The sequence below is a fragment of the Ciconia boyciana genome, chromosome 1 (assembly GCF_034638445.1).
Source record: "Ciconia boyciana chromosome 1, ASM3463844v1, whole genome shotgun sequence".
Lineage (NCBI taxonomy): Eukaryota > Metazoa > Chordata > Aves > Ciconiiformes > Ciconiidae > Ciconia > Ciconia boyciana.
The window spans coordinates 8,664,568-8,680,251 of NC_132934.1; the positions used below are offsets into that span (position 1 = coordinate 8,664,568).

General features: G+C 43.3%; 1 protein-coding gene across 3 annotated transcripts in view; it reads right to left on the reverse strand.

The window, feature by feature from the left end:
* Positions 1-15,092, reverse strand: part of FAM107B (family with sequence similarity 107 member B) — a 65,117-nt gene extending 50,025 nt beyond the window's left edge. Inside the window, exons 1-2 of one of the 3 annotated variants that reach the window (XM_072858236.1) lie at positions 14,471-14,665; positions 12,353-12,478 (exon numbers count right to left, since the gene is read on the reverse strand). The gene's annotated coding sequence lies outside the window, so the exon portion shown is untranslated. Of the gene's footprint in view, positions 1-12,352; positions 12,479-14,470; positions 14,666-14,978 lie in introns of those variants that run through there. The other 2 variants (XM_072858227.1, XM_072858210.1) reach the window with 2 other exon arrangements.
* Positions 15,093-15,684: the final 592 nt, after the last annotated feature.

The following is a 15,684-nucleotide window of genomic DNA, read 5'->3' on the forward strand; positions in this document are numbered from 1 at the left end:
CTTGCCTAGGCTGTGAAGGGGAAGTGCTGCATTAAAAAGGTAAGTTTCAAATAAAAAACCAAAGGCAGGAAGTAGGAAAAAATAATAAGATCCTTATACTCTGCAAGCTGGCCAAATGTATCAACCCTTGTTATATTTGTTTTTCATGTGTTACTCACTAGGCATGTTCATGCACTGGGAAGAATACCAGATAAAACATGTGGTTATTGGCCAGCAGAGATAATACAGCTAGAACGTAAGCTCAGGTCTGTGGCAGCTTTCCTTAATAAGTATTTCCTATTTAAACAATGACTGATCCTACATGATGTGACAGGCCACTGATATGAAGAAATTGCTTTACGATATGATCCTTGACTGTCAAAAAAAAAAAAGCCAATCTATATTCACTGTGGGCTTACTGAGTTTCATACTACTGTGACTAAGTTTCCACTTCATGTAAAACCACGTTTTATCTTTCTGTGATACAACCCAGCAGTATGTTGAATTTGATGCTTAGTCTTTCAAATCAAAGGCCTGAAGCCAGTTTACAAATACATAACAATTTGAAATAACAAGAGTTTCCTATCCGTTCTAATTTTCAAGACTTTCCAATGCACATATTGAATTACAGGAATAGCTCATTCAGTTACAAAAAGCTTCTAGAAGGAAGTGATAAATGAACATTACACCTTTATAGTTGTAACCAAATGAAGGGACTGAAATACATAGGGTTTTTTCCCCCCCGTGTTCAGCTCTGCAAAATTTTCATGTGGTTCATTGGTCAGAAAGTTAGCAAGAATGAAAGCATATCTACTATTCCTCTTCTCGGCTACCCACCAAATGACAGTTAAATAAAGCTGAAGGAAATCGTTGTGGTTTGCTTGCACAAGGGGATTTCTAAAAAGGTAGCAACCACGTTGTAAAGCATTTAGACACGAAGTAGGAAGAATCTAGGACGCTATTCTGATGGCCACATCTTAGTTAAATTAGCATGGCTCTAGGAAAACCAGACTGCAAGAGCTGGGCTACAAGAGCCATCACAGGGAGTTCCCCTGGTGCAAAGCTAAGCTGCAAAAACACATCCAGAAAGAGTATTTCATAACCAAGAAGCAAATATAGGACCAGGTCAGGCATTTAAGTTAAATGACCTTCTTAGATTTCTTATATGATAATTTAAGTGTGCACTCACACCCCTCTTCATAAATTTTGGCTGATTTCAGCCAAATTTTTAAAGGGTTTGAAGCCTCCAAGAGACAAAGCTCCCCTAAATTTCATATAAACTGGTGCCTGAATAATGAAGGACTCCAGCCAGGCTCTGACAGGGCTCATACTAGTGCTGCTAGACAACAGTTGCAAGTAACAGCCCTTGGAAGCATGTTAAAAAAAAAAACAAACCACACAAAACCAAAACCAAATAACTTGAAGAATTTGGATCAACAGGAAATGAACTGTCAGGAAAACAAAACCAAGGTTTATTGAAGGCAAAACTGGAGGATCCCCACACTGACTACATGTGAACTGGATGACAACAGGGATTTAGTTTTGCAGCACAGAGGAGTTGGAGCTTGTGATGCTGGTGTGAAACATTCATGCAAGCTTATCTCGTGCAGATCAGCTAGAAAGTTTACAGCTTCAGTTTGTAGCAGAAATACATATGGTACAAACAGATATTCCACAATTTTTCTTTTTTTTTTTTTAAATCTCACATTTCATTTTCTTTCCAGTCTAATACCACAATCTGACCCATTTTGTTCCCCAATTCAGAGATCAGGTCAAAATTTATCCAACATGATGATGATGAAAAGGTTCACTCTAATGTACCTACGTGCCTGCATTCCTTCTGAAAGTGGGTGTCTTGTAGGATGCCTCTGGCTTCTGTGGCACGTTTAAGAAAAAGTAAAAAACCAAAAACAAACAAAAAAGCCCCCAAACCCCAAACAACTCCAGCTTTAAGTACAAGGACCTCTTCTATTAGGAAAAACACACCATCATTGTGATTAATATGATTGAAATTTCAGATTGTTGCAAGAACCACTTCCGGTCATTTTACAAATTTCCTGTCATTTGCCAATTACATAATTGACACCTATAGTCTAAAGCATCTTTCACTTTAGAACAAAAAAGAAACAATTAACAAATTGCCATATACGTGATAATGCAACAAGGTCTAACCCTGCTGAAATGAGAATAAACACAGTTTAATCCCAGGCCAGTTATTCAGTTGAGGACAAGTCATATCACTAAAAGTCTTTCCACTTAACTGTCTACTTTGCCTTTACTTCTCTTGCTTATTTTGTCCATGCCTAGAGCAGAATCAGGCAGAGAACCAACTGCAGTCCAATATCATCATTTGGCTCTGGAAGATACATACATGTCTGTACCGAGCCACGCAGCTTTGCTCGGTGCATTACACCCTGCCTATGAAAGGCAACACATGGAGTCCAGAATGGGGCTGGGAGGAGAGAAAGCCTGGTGCCACCACGAGTAACAGCTGCGAAGCAGCTTGCTTTGATTTAGTGCCCACATATGTGTACACCTTAGCCGGATTTCAGCTGAGGGCCTTTAACTTCTGAAGTTATGTTTTCAGCTTCAAAACAGCTGGCTCTGGATGAAAAGTTTTATATTCTTAACAAACCCTACTCAGGTGAAGGGGAGAGGAACTGCACTGTAAATTCAAGCCTCCCATAAAAGAGACATAGAAGATTTGCACACCAGAAAAAGAAAAAAACAATTCACAGTAGAGACTAAATTGTTAAGAGAGTTGAGAGGAAGACAACAGAAAAATCTGACCATTTAAGCTGACCACCCTATATTTGAATAGTACGTCAATACTGCTGCTCCAATGCCAAACTGACCCCGTAAACTTCAAGTCCTAGATTCAATTATAAACCCTAGGCAAAGATAAAGAAAGCCCTTTTAAAAATGCTCTTCTTCTCCCCTTCCATTAAGGACTTCAAAGTATTAACATTTAAATCTAGTCTAGGCTTTCAATGTCCCAAACTTTAATGATTCAAGCTTTTAAACTTCCATTCATCCACTCTTCATTCAACAATTGGTTTACAGAAAGATATTGGTTTACAGAAAGATATTTAAATTGTTTTAAAGAGCACCACAGCTCACTAGGACCTTTTGATTCTCTAGCATGCACTATCACTTATTTACTTCAGGTTTTCCATTAGTCAAGTGCTAGATAGTTCACATTCATATGAATCACGAGTACCAGCACAAGACAGTTAAGGCAAAGGAATCCAATTCAAACAGCATCCATTACAGAAGACATTTAAAGAGTCCAGAAAACTAAGTTTGCTTTGCCTTTTAACTGAGCATGTTTAGAAACAAGAAATGATCATTAAGAAAGTCTGAAATTCCTTAAGTTTATACAGAATGCAACTAGAAACTCCCTATCTCTTCATTTTCATCAGTGAAGCAAATGCATTGACTGAAATGACTAGGTACCACAATGAATTAAATGCTTTCCACCTCCAGAAAAGGGGGGGGGGGGTGTGGGACACGACACGACACCCAAACTCTGTTACAGGACCACACTGTTCTTGCAAAATGCACAAATACTAAAGTGGTGCAGTGACCGTGTGAGTGCTACCACCCCTCCAGCATGCAATTTAGAGAAGCAAGTGAGTTTTGTGCTTTAAGATGCATCGTCCTTTACATTAAAAAAAATAAAGGTCATGGCCCTTGTGATCCAGAGAACTTACCAAAAGCAAAAAAGAAATGTTTATTCTATGTTCAGCCCAAACTGTAATGAAAATTAACATTTGACCAGGACAGAAGGAAAACTGCAATTTAATGAAACCACAGTTAGTGACATCCCATAAAACAATGCCAATCACTTGTCTTTGAGTCAGCTACTTTTCCACATTTAGTACAACTGCTTCGGGTGACTCACACCAATAATCTATCTATCTGGGAGATAAGCAAAGGAAATATCTAGCATGATTTTGTTGGACCTCTTCAAGATGAAGTGTAATTTGCCTGATGCTCCTCATTTAAACTTCAATGATTTGAAAATTTTATTTCAATTCCAATTTGTCTTTAGGAATTTTCTCAGAAGCAACAAGCTTAATGGGGATAATGCAAGATGCACAAAATTGGCAAGTAAGGTAATGATCATGGTCTAACCAGATCCTGTTTTCAGTAAGAAGCAGCTTTTTAGGCTGCCCACTTGCCTTCATGGGAAGATGATTTCTCTATTGAGGTACTGAGTTTATGCTTGAAACACACAGTTTGTATTATCTTTTCATTATGTTTCTGTTTGCAATGTTTCATCTTGTTTGTTTTTCTCTTGGTTCAAAGTCCCAAGTTCAAATTCTATCCTTGCACTAATTAGTTATAGCTGTAGGCAAGTCAATTTAGCCTTTGTTGCTCAATCTGTAAAAGAAGGACAATAATAAATATTTATCTACCTTAAATAGATATTGGCAGGATTTGTTTACACTGACACAGTTTGTTTTTCAAATACACCATGACTCTATAAAATTCTAAGCAGAAATTACCTAGTTTAACCACATTAACTGGAATGATTGTCATTTTTTTAAGTGGCTTGTTGAGTTTTCATATCCTTTCCTTCCTGGGGGATACTGTTCCCTACAGTATGCATCTAAGCCTCCCATTTAGCAAACCATGATACTCTAATGTGAGTTCATGGCATCTTAACTATGGCGGTTTAAAAAAAAAAAAAAGAAACAGTACATTGATTACAAAGACATTTAATCTTAAGAATCTCAATGGTTGTATTTTAGAGTACAGAATTTTTTTCCAGTCCCCTTCCTGGGGGAAAATACCCAGTAGGAATGGGAGCTCCTTCTTTCATTGCTTTTACAGTAATGAGTTATCTGTGATATTCAATGTTTTGTTGACTAGTATGTGTAATCTGGTGCTTTCTAAATCCAATCTTTGCCTGACTCCATAGCACTCTAAACATCTGCACTTAGAAAGTAAATTAACTACATCTGTGGCTGTTTTAGCAGTCAATTAATCAGCTTCCTATTAGAAAGAAAAAATACCCTAAACCAAAGTGTGATTCTGGAGATAAAATAAAGATGAATCTCAAGTCTTGTGAAGCATCAAACCTGAACAGAAAATCAGCTGAGGCTTCTTAATCATTAAAGATAAAAAAAAGAAGTAAGTGAACTCACCACTGGCTCAAACTTCAATACTTTATTCTACTAGTCCTGATGTTACTTGTAATAAAGAGATTAAGATCCAATACTAAAATGGGAGGAAGGGGTCAAAATGATTCCTTAGAGCAGTCATTTAATGAAGCACCATTTTATCAATGCGTGCTATGCCCAGTTTGATGGGACTCTTCAATAATTCAATTTCAGTCAATGTTGGAAGGAATAAGTTCTTTGAAAGCACACAGTCCTCTACCTTAAAGTTCATTACTAAACTCTTGCCTTTTAGTGCACAGAACAGGCATTACAAATGCAGCCCTCCCCCTGTAAGCTACCAGATGATGGCAGTCAAAAGAATTAGGCATTAAAACAAAGCTTTCCATCAATACAGAAAGAAACACAGGAAAGTAAAACTGGTGACAGCATTGTACTTCAGCAGCTAGAGAGTCTTTTTTCTTGCATAGTTCTGAGGGAGAAAAAAAAAAAAGGCTCCAAAAAACCAGTTTTACTGAAAGGCGATATGGGGATACTTCAGCAATTACGAATTTTGTATGGCAGACACCAAGACCTTAATTAGCATAGCATTATAAAACCTGGGCATCCTTCTGGGTGCAAAGCTAAGTACATCACAGACTGAGCAGACCACAACCTCAGCACAACAGAAATGAGAGCCTTTCCCCGGCAGATGCTGTCTATAGTCATCCCGCAACAGCTTTGAAGAAAGGAAGAACTACTTAGCCATAGGAAATCATGGTAGTGGATTAGGAAGAGACCAAACAGATACCTGAATTACAAATTGAGTAGAAAATTTAGCTACTTAGGTTTCCATATGGCCCATGGCTACAGCATCCAAGAAGTCCCCCAGGATTTAAATACTTTCCCCTCTTTTGAAGTTCTTCACCCAGTTCCTTTAAAAAGCTATACCAGCATCACTGACCAGACCGATCTCTGACTCTGCATTTCCAACTGGTCCCCATTTTTAGAGTTGTCTGCTATAAAATTTCACAACACGAATGTCACTTTCATTAAGTGACATCAATTGCAGAAATTTTCTAGTGAAAAGTACTGGTCTAACTTTTTTTAAGTCCTGTTTTCTTTGAAAATGAGATTCACTATATAGACTTGTGCTTCTCCTCCCTGAAATAATTTTTGGCTGAAGCTGGCAAATGGATTACATTTAGTTAAAGGAACATGTTGTCTTGGATCTGTTAATCCTATTAGTTACCTGGAAACAGGTAACAAGGTTGAGGAGATGCCTTTTCAGTGCTTCTACAGAGAAAAAGTAGACCTTAACTAGCTGGAAAGTTATAGATCCCTATAGGGCAGCTTATAGTGTTAAAATTTTTCCCTGTAATGCAATAAACATGAGTGATGAAGCACCTTTATATAGATACATAAAGCTACATCTACACTGGAAGTTTCAGTAAAAATGGGTCTCCAGCAAAGCAGCTGCATTCAGTGCAAAACTGACTTCTGATGCAATAAAAATTTTTACTTCAGGTTTGCAAAAACACTGAGCTGGTGTCATAAAAAAAAAATGCTTCACCTTTTTGTCTCTAATGTCCATTCACTCACTCCCTCTTCCCTATTTAAACTGTAAATTCCTCAGGGCAGAGACCGTCTCTTTAGGACAGTGCTACTCAGGAAGGGCCCTCAGGCCACTGGAAAACAAAACAATAGTTGTCACAGATTTTCTAACTTGATGTGCTAACTTGTCCTCACATCCTCAAGCAAGGAAATTTATTTTATTCTGCTTACATACTACATTGCAAAAAAGTCAAAGTCATTGCACATTCAGTAAACTCTTGGGTTTATAAAGGAAACTTTGAAGGTACGGCACTTTTGCACTATTAGGAAAAGGTGTAGCATATAACACAGCCAGTTGATGCCTCCAAGCTCTCCCTCTTTTTGCTCAGTTTCATCAGTCACTAACTACAGAGAAAGCAAGACAGGCCCAAGAACTCAGATTTGAGCTTCCCCAGAAGACTGAGTGTTTTGATACAATGGCATCTGTAACATGTGCTTCAGCCTTTTAAACTAAATCCTCTACCTCAGACTGACTGGCATGAACATTCACAAACTACAGTCTTCGTAACAAGCTTCAAGGCTGGCTTTCTAGTTGCTGGAACTTCAGAAAAATATTTTTGTAAATCTTTTCAATGGGATATGGCTTCACCCCAAGAGATGCATACTTTCTGCTTTTCACGGACATTGAATTTCTTGAATTATAAAGCTAGCTTTTAAGGTATTTTCTGAAAAAGGAAGAGTATGTTCACTCATATTTTGCGTAAGAAGTTTACGATTTGTTCAGCCTTCTTGTACTTGAAAGAAGAAATGGGTAAATGAAGAGTAATGGGCATGCTTAGACTGTCTTTGGAGAGCCACCCTGCTCCCCACAGTAGTAACAAATAGCACGTACAGGACCTCCTCATGCACAGCCAGGGCTTCCTTCCAGACTACACAAGACTCCCTGCGCCTGAGCATTTCTGATCAGTTAGTGTGTTGTTGCGCAGCTCACTATGGCAAAGGACGCAGGAGAAGGGTGGGAGAGCAGCAAGGCAAGCCAGGCTTACAGCTCGCCCTTACCCTAGCAGCCACCTATGAAAGGTCATCTCTTCACCTTGCGAAACCTACTGCCAGCATAACTGTGAAGTCGGTTACAATCCACAGCGCTCCGGTTTGCTTCTGCACTTCATATAGAAGGATGGCCTCAAAGGTACTTTCTAAGGCTTGGAAGAAAAAGTTGGTTTACTTTTAGAAATACCAGAAAACCACCTCCCACCCAAAGAAAATCCCCAAACCATCATGACTCTTTCCCCATCCTTTCCTCCATGCTCTTAAGACACCCAAACCTGGCTATAAATTTCTGCCAGACTGTTTTCAGGGGGCAGTGGTGATGTGCCAGGTATTATGAGAGTTAAACACGTGTATTACAGCTTGCATTATATGCCATAGCTTATCTTCAAGAACAAGTTACCTTGAAAAGCTCTAGGATGAAAAAAAAAATCATAATATAATGCAAGACTATCACAACCCAATCAAAATCCTCCCTATTCTCTCCAAAAATAAACCTCCCAAATCCCAGTGGCTTCAGATGAAAATTGCCTTTCTTCCTCTACCATCAGCCAAGCCCCAAACTGCATCTCAGGGCAATCCCAGGCATCCCCTCTTCCTTGAAGGGCACTGAGGAGTTCAACTACCACAGCAAGTCTGAAGGACACAGCAGCAACGCAGTGGAATACTCAGAAAGTCATCTTTTTCCCCAATGACACTAAAGAGGAAACTGAGGTAGCAGAGGCGTATTTCAGTTGAAAGAGCAGAGTAGTGCACGTATTTGAAGGGCTGCTCAGCAACTCATCCTGCCAGGAAGAAGAAAATTTCCTTTGGTTCAAACTAAACTCCTTGCTTTTCAGATGTACTAAACAGTAAAGCTTTTCCTCTATGGTCCTATTAACATGCAAAGCGACTCAAGACCATCCATTTTGATCCCCATCCTTAAGCGCTCTGCTCAGCCAGAGGTGCACTTCACCCATCTGACAGCATAAACTCCAGCTCCCCTGAAATCTTTTCAACTTGTTTAGAAGCATCCAGCACAGGCACTGGCCTAGATTAGGAGTGCAGTTATGCACACACGAATGGTCTTGACACACTTCTCGTCACATCGTCTTGACTACTCAGAGCTGTGAACTTTGTTTTATTATTAGCAGCAGAACAAAAGCCTGTGTATATACATGAGGTCTCATGAATGCCTATTCACTGTACAGGCAAGGAATGAAAAGAATCATTCTATTATTTCCCATCATCATCCTCCTCTCACCAACCCACCGAAAGACCCACTGAATGCCATCGCTATTGAAATACCTCTGACTGGCAGTGTTTGGCTCCCATTCAGAGCAGATGCCACCAGACCTGGTGAGTTAGCTAGCACCAGCTGGCACAAGCATGGTGAACTAAACGCCCTTCCAAGACGGGCAGGAGAATTCTTAATATTCATGTAAGCAAAAGCAGCTTAATGTGGGTTTCCCCTCTACACAATAACAAACAGTTGCAAGACTCAGTTTCCCCTCCCTAAAATATACTATACTGCAAAGCAGAGGGACTGCTTCAACCAAAGTCAAACATGAGGGCAGTTTCTCCTTCAGAAGCATCTGTGGGTCTTAGCTCTCCAGCTTACAGGAAAGGTGAAAAATTCCTGGGTACAAGGCAAAAAATAAGACCCATCCCACCACAACAAGCAGCAAGGTTGCTGTCCAGGACAGTAAAGCACCCCTTACAGCAAGAGCACGTTTCATGCTTCATCATCGTAAAGATAGTTCTCTACAGGACTCTAATGCAGCTCATACAGAGGGGCAGCAAATGTAAGAGGCTGAGATTTGCTAAAGGACAGAACAGGTTTTACAGTTCATCCTGCAGGCACATACACTGCCTGAAATTGCAGTATAAATGTAAAAAATAAAGAAACTGATCTCATCTAAAAGAAATAAATTTGCCCCACTGTTCCTAAATGACTGCACTATTCCCCTCTTTGAAGAAGAGCACGTATTTGCACAAGAGGCAACCTTCTGGCTTCATGTTGCCAAAGAAATTTTAAAAATGTAAGCAAATCCAGGAGTTTTGCTTCTAGGATAAATAAAGCTAAATAAGGCAAAGGTTATTCCATTTGTGCTCCCTGCTCTCACCATGAAACTAGGATCCTTGTCCCATCTAAGCAAGCTGATGACCTGCTGAAGACTCAATTCAAGCCAGACTAGATCTATACTAGAAAGCAAACTGCTCCAAGCCACCACAAACCCTGCCCTTTCAGCTATAGACCCAGGCTAAAAAAATAGAGTACTGATTTCAAATGTTATTATGAAGTGTGATACAGACCAGTGGACAGAGCACTGCACACAACTGCTCCAAAATCTTTGTGGCTTATTCTTTTATAGACATAATTTGGAAACACTGCTCTCCCACCTGTGAGTTTCCTACCCTTCATTGCACAAAACTTAGAGCGTTTGCCTAAACACAAGAAGTAGGCTGCCAGCTTGAAACATGTTTTGAAACTAAAGTTAAACCTATGACAGACTTTGCAATCATAACAGTCAACTACCAAACACAGTGCTGTAAGGAAAAGTGTTACTTCAAACTTCAGTTTTCCCAGTGTGATGAAACACGGAGGTGGCAGGTACCCTCCGGTGTTTTCGAGCTACGTAGAAAGGGGAAGAAAAGGTTCTGTTTGACCACATCCTTCCTTTTCTTGCAGACACCAGTGCTCCCTGCTCACATAATCCCTCTAAGATTTCTGCCACAAGAGAATTGCCACACGCAGCTCCCCGCTGTCATGCGACACACACAGCCCTTCACACCAAAGCCCTGAAGCGGAAGAGCATCCAGGCGAGAACAGCAGCTACGTGTCTGTACATAGCAGAAGTAACAGCAGCCACCCCTTTAGAAACCACCTTTAAAAAGAATCACGAGCCTGGTCTCTCAGGGTGGGGACCTGCACTTGCATCACCTCACCCAGCTGCTGGGGTCACAGAGGTAGTCCTGGTCTCACTATGAACCCTCCTGGCTCCGCACAACCTTCTCTTCCCTTCTGCTGGCACCTGCCGACATGGAACTGTAAAACGGGCCAGACAAAGGACCTCCCCAAAGGTCCATCCAGAGACCCATCTCTAAAAACAGGACCCACTATTTAAAGGCAGGTGTAGAAAGAAGAAGACAAATGTCCCTTACTGTTTTTTCTCTCTCCTATGTGTGCTGAATGTCTTTGTTTAAGCACTTATCATTACAAACCCCTCCTGTTTTTCATAGTCCAACAATGACCAACAGGCATGTTGTTGGTGGAAGAGTAGTCGACCAGTCATTGCATCGCAGCCAGGTAACCCAACTGATTTTCATACCGTGCCTCTTCTCTTCGCTCTTCTCTTCTCCTGCTCCTTCGTGCGGGGGAAGTTCTTTCAACACTAACCAATAGTTCAGGAGACGTGAGTTCAAGTTCTTGCACCACTACACAGTTCCTGTGTAGTCACGGACGACCCATTTACTTTGTTGTACATGTATTCCCCATCAGCAAAGGGTAGGTCTCTTCCCCACAGCAGGAAGACACAGCACCTTTCCACTTCAGCACAGTTTTGAGAGGATTAATATAAACGAAGCACACACAGAGATAAGCCTGACAAGAACATGCAAGATGTAGAAAGAGGAAGTATCACTGAGAAACTTAGTTCTAGCCAGACAATGTATCCTTCTCCTAAAAAATGTTTTTCCTATCAAATTTGCACCTCTATGTTCATGTTAGCATGTGACCAATTCCCTTTACACTGCTGAATCCTTCCATTGGATTATGTTAAACATCAAAACCCCAATTTACATGCTCTTTAAGTAAATACAGAAGAGTTGCAAGCTCTTTGTAACATCTATGTTAAGCTGCAAACCGTACTTCCATTGATACTCAAGGACACGCTAGGTTTGGCCAAACCAGAATAAACTTCAGACTGGTCACTGAAGTGAAGAAGCATCATTAAGCACATTTTTTCCCCTCTGAAGTTAGACAGTGCATGGATCTTGCTCTTTGACGCTTGCTTTTTCCAAGTGTCAGAACAATATTAGCTGTGAGTTATGTCTGATATGCTCTTTTTGTGTACTCATGAGATGCAAATAGATCCTAAGTTGTAGAGCACAAAGATGTCAGATATAAAAACAGCTCAGCAGAGACTCTGCAAAGCTAAGCATTGAAATTTGCTCTGTTTAAAACTACCACAGTGCCAGAACAGCCTTAGAGTTGGCCACGTGTATTTAATACTGTTAACTGCGTACAAAGACAACATAGTTTTATTCAATAAAATCTTTTTTTTGAAACTTTGATGGAGCCAGAGTTCTGTTAAAGCTGGTTAAGCAGTTCCACTCTTCTTTCCACAGTTAGTAAACAAGAGTATTTGCTTCTATCTTTCCCAATATTTCTTCTGCTCCAATTTTTAGATGATTTTCCTGTCCTTACTGGTGTTATGAAGGGGTGTACTCAAAACCAGTTGTTTCTCAATGTCACAAGTATGGCACTGTGTCAAAACTCAGTGACTCCCCCACCCCGGTCTACTCACTCAGTCCCTCTCAGGCGCGACTGTTTCACTGCGTGACTGTCAAACAATCTGCCACTTCAGCAAATGCAGTGGCCATAGCCACCGCACAAATCAGCTTGTAAAGAAGACACGTGTGCATGTGCGAGAAAGATCTCCAAACTGCAGCTGCTCTTCACTTACCTAGTGGTGCAGTGGTATAGTAGGGGCGGTTCAATACAGTTAGTCTCAAAACCTTTAAATGCTCAAGGGTGAGCTGGAGTTCAGAGAAACTTCTTAATTTTGAAGGGAGAAAAAAAGATGCCAAGACTGAAAAAGAAGGAAGAGAATAAATTAAGGGATATAAGATCTGAAGCAGAAAGGAGAAAGCAAGCGGGGAAGTATTTAGAGGACCTGATGAGATGACTCTCCCACCTCTACACCTTACTTGCGGGAAGCATCAGCATAGCATTATAATTAACAATACTTAAGTGCTAGAGGCAAAATAGCAACATTTTTCAGAGTCCAAAATGCTCAAGAATAACAGAAGTGACACTTCACCTGCCAAAATTGTCCCTGGCAAAACTCCACTGACATCAGTGGAACTACACCAAGCATGAAATTGGCCCATAGTTGCTTTAAGACAATAAAGGCTTTGTTTTAGGAGGTATGGGGCATTTGTGGTTCTTTTTAATAAAGCCCAGTAAACAATTGTTTATTGTCCCTGAGCAAATATCGCTGACAATAAGCAAGCAGCTATCACATTCATAGTACACGCTCTCTGTCCATATATTGCTAGGAAAACAACCATCAATAAAGCAAGAGATTCTCAGCGTCCTGTTCGTACCACAGCGAGATTAAAGAAAGTTTAAATGCCTCTCAAATTGCCTACAAGATCCACAAGCAATTATTCCCACTTTTAACAATGTTATTGCATGCTCCTACTTCTCTGCCAAGTCAATGAAAGTTAAATATCCTCATTGGTGCTACAGGATTTAGCGCACACATATACGTACCACAACGCAGAACAGCACCGCTGCCAGAGAGTTATTCAACAATACTCCCACCACGAACTATACACAGCGACCACATTATGCTCACACAGAAGCATCTTTTCCTCATTTTGTCGCATTTTTGTTTGACTATGCGAATTCTCAACGAAACCCAAGAACTTCACACGTTCCTGCCTCTCTCTCCAGTTTGCTACAAGCATGCCCTGAACTTACAGGACCAGACTCCGCTCCAACACCAGCCACAGCCACACACCGCATTTGCACAGTACTGACATATGCCAGAACTCATTACACTATGAAAAAAAAAAAAAAATCAAACGGAAGAAGCAAACAAGTAGTTAAATTACACAGAGCTCCGGCATTGCACCCCTGCCCCTTGTGAACCCCCAAAAGACATTTATCCATGCAGTTACCCTGGCCAGCTTCACTGCCTTTCGACCCAACGAGTAGGAAAATCTGGACGTTTGGACTCTCGGGGCCCTTGAGGGAAACTTTAACAGAACCGCACTGGGAGGAATGGAAGCACAGGGAGACAGCACAAGTCCTCGGGACTTGCCGTGCTCCCAGCTTTTACTTTTTTTAAAGATTTGTAAGGAAAGAGCCGCCCTCCACACTTTGCACATGTGAAGTTCAGCTACTCTGAATTCCCATTTAACAGGGCAGGACATATAGGAAATAAAATATTGATTTTTTTTTTAATTGCTTTTCCTTTTCCACCTCTTCTTCCTATCCAACACCACACGCCCCCGGCCCCACCAGGCTGCAGCCCACAGACCCCGCGGGGCCGTGGGGGTGCCCCGACCGCAGCAAAAAAGTCACCAGAGAATAAAAGTTGCCTCACCGGCAAGCCGAAACTCCCCGCGGCTACACAGCCTCGGCGAACCAGGGGGGAACCCGCGAAGCCGCTAACGGCTCGGCCGCGGGGGTCGGCGGGCGCCCGGCCGGCGGGACCGGCAGCTCCCTCGCTGCTCCCCACAGCCCCCCCCGGGCACCCTTCTACTTCGACCCCCGCTTTTTTTTTTTGCAGAGCCACGATTAACTCGACGGGTTTCCCTTCACGAATGAAGGAGCAGAGATGGGGCTCTCCCGCATGCGGGAACCCCACGGCCCGGGGGTGCCACCGCCTCCCGCCCCGCACAGCCCTCCCGCCAGCGGCACCCCGACAGCCTGGGGAGGGAGTGCGGTGATAGGACCCCCCCCTCCCTCACGCCGCGGACCCTCACAGGGAGCCGCCATCCCTCAGCCGGCTGTCCCGTCCCGTCCCACCCCGCCACCGCCGCGCCTTTGTGTGAGGAGACACAAAACCTACCTCGCCGGGGCGGCTCTCCCCGCCCGGCAGCGCGGGGGACGAGGGCAGGGAGACCCCGAGGCGCCCGGCGGGAGGAGGCAGAGGAGGAGGGAGGGAGGCCGGCAGCCGCCCGCTCACTGACTGACTGACTGACTGACTGACTGCCCGCCGGCACGGCCCCGCCACACGCGCGGAGCCGGCCCGGCCTCGCCTGAGGGGAGCGGCGGGGCGGGCCGGGGGCGGGCCCGCCGCTGAGTCACCGCCGAGGCCGCCCGGCCGCCTCCTTTGTTGTCAGGCGTGGAAAAATCCGGGGTGGGGGGGCCTGGCTGGGTGGAAATCCCGAGGGAAAGGGGGGAGGCGGAGGTGAGGGCCGTGGAGCCCTGCCTCCTCGGGGCGCGGGGAGGGCGGCGGGGGGCTGCAGCCGGGCCCAGGCCGCCCTCCCCCGGGAAGGACAACACGCGTGGGGTGCCCACGGGCGGTTTTCAAACGCCTGCCGAGGCCGTTGGTCCTATTGAGCGGCCCCACTCACCTGCAAGAGCCACCCCTCCCTTCGTGGAAGAGGGATCTCCCCGCTGTGCCTTCCTTTAACTTTCCCCGCGTGGTTTCTTCTCCCTTTCCGTGGCCTGGAGCCCTGTCCCCTGGGGATATTTCCACCGGTCACTCCGTAGGAGTTACGGTCCCCTCTCTGCGAGCGGTCCCATCCAAGTAAGAGCCCAAGAAATCATGGCCAGCCAGCCAAAACGTGCCTCAGCATGCCCCAAAGTCTGTTTCGTAGTGAGTAATGAGCAATGGAGACATGACAGAGAGCCTGGGACACAACATAGCGTGCACAGACTTTGGGAATGAACCCAAAAAAAGAAAGACCTTTGGGGATGAAATGTGTATTTATACATTGGTGTACATACTTGGATTGAATCGATTTCTTTTGTATATCACTAGGATTATGTGGCGTTTCTTCAGAGCAGATGACTTGAATCACAGCAAAGTGACAGAAGCAACTTGAGTCATCCCAGGGATGGAAAGCTTCAGACTGATTTGAGGAGCTCAGTAACTTGAGCTGAGCAAGCAGTCGCTTGGGCTGTGGAGACAGACCCTTCCCCTCCAAAAAACCCCCCAACCCCAAGAAGTCCCTGCCAGAAGGGTATTGGGTGCTCAGTAGATGGTGCTGTTTCCACCGAATCTGTCCTAAATAACCCACTGCCCCAGCATGGTAAGGGGAGTGAGTGGGTAAGGAG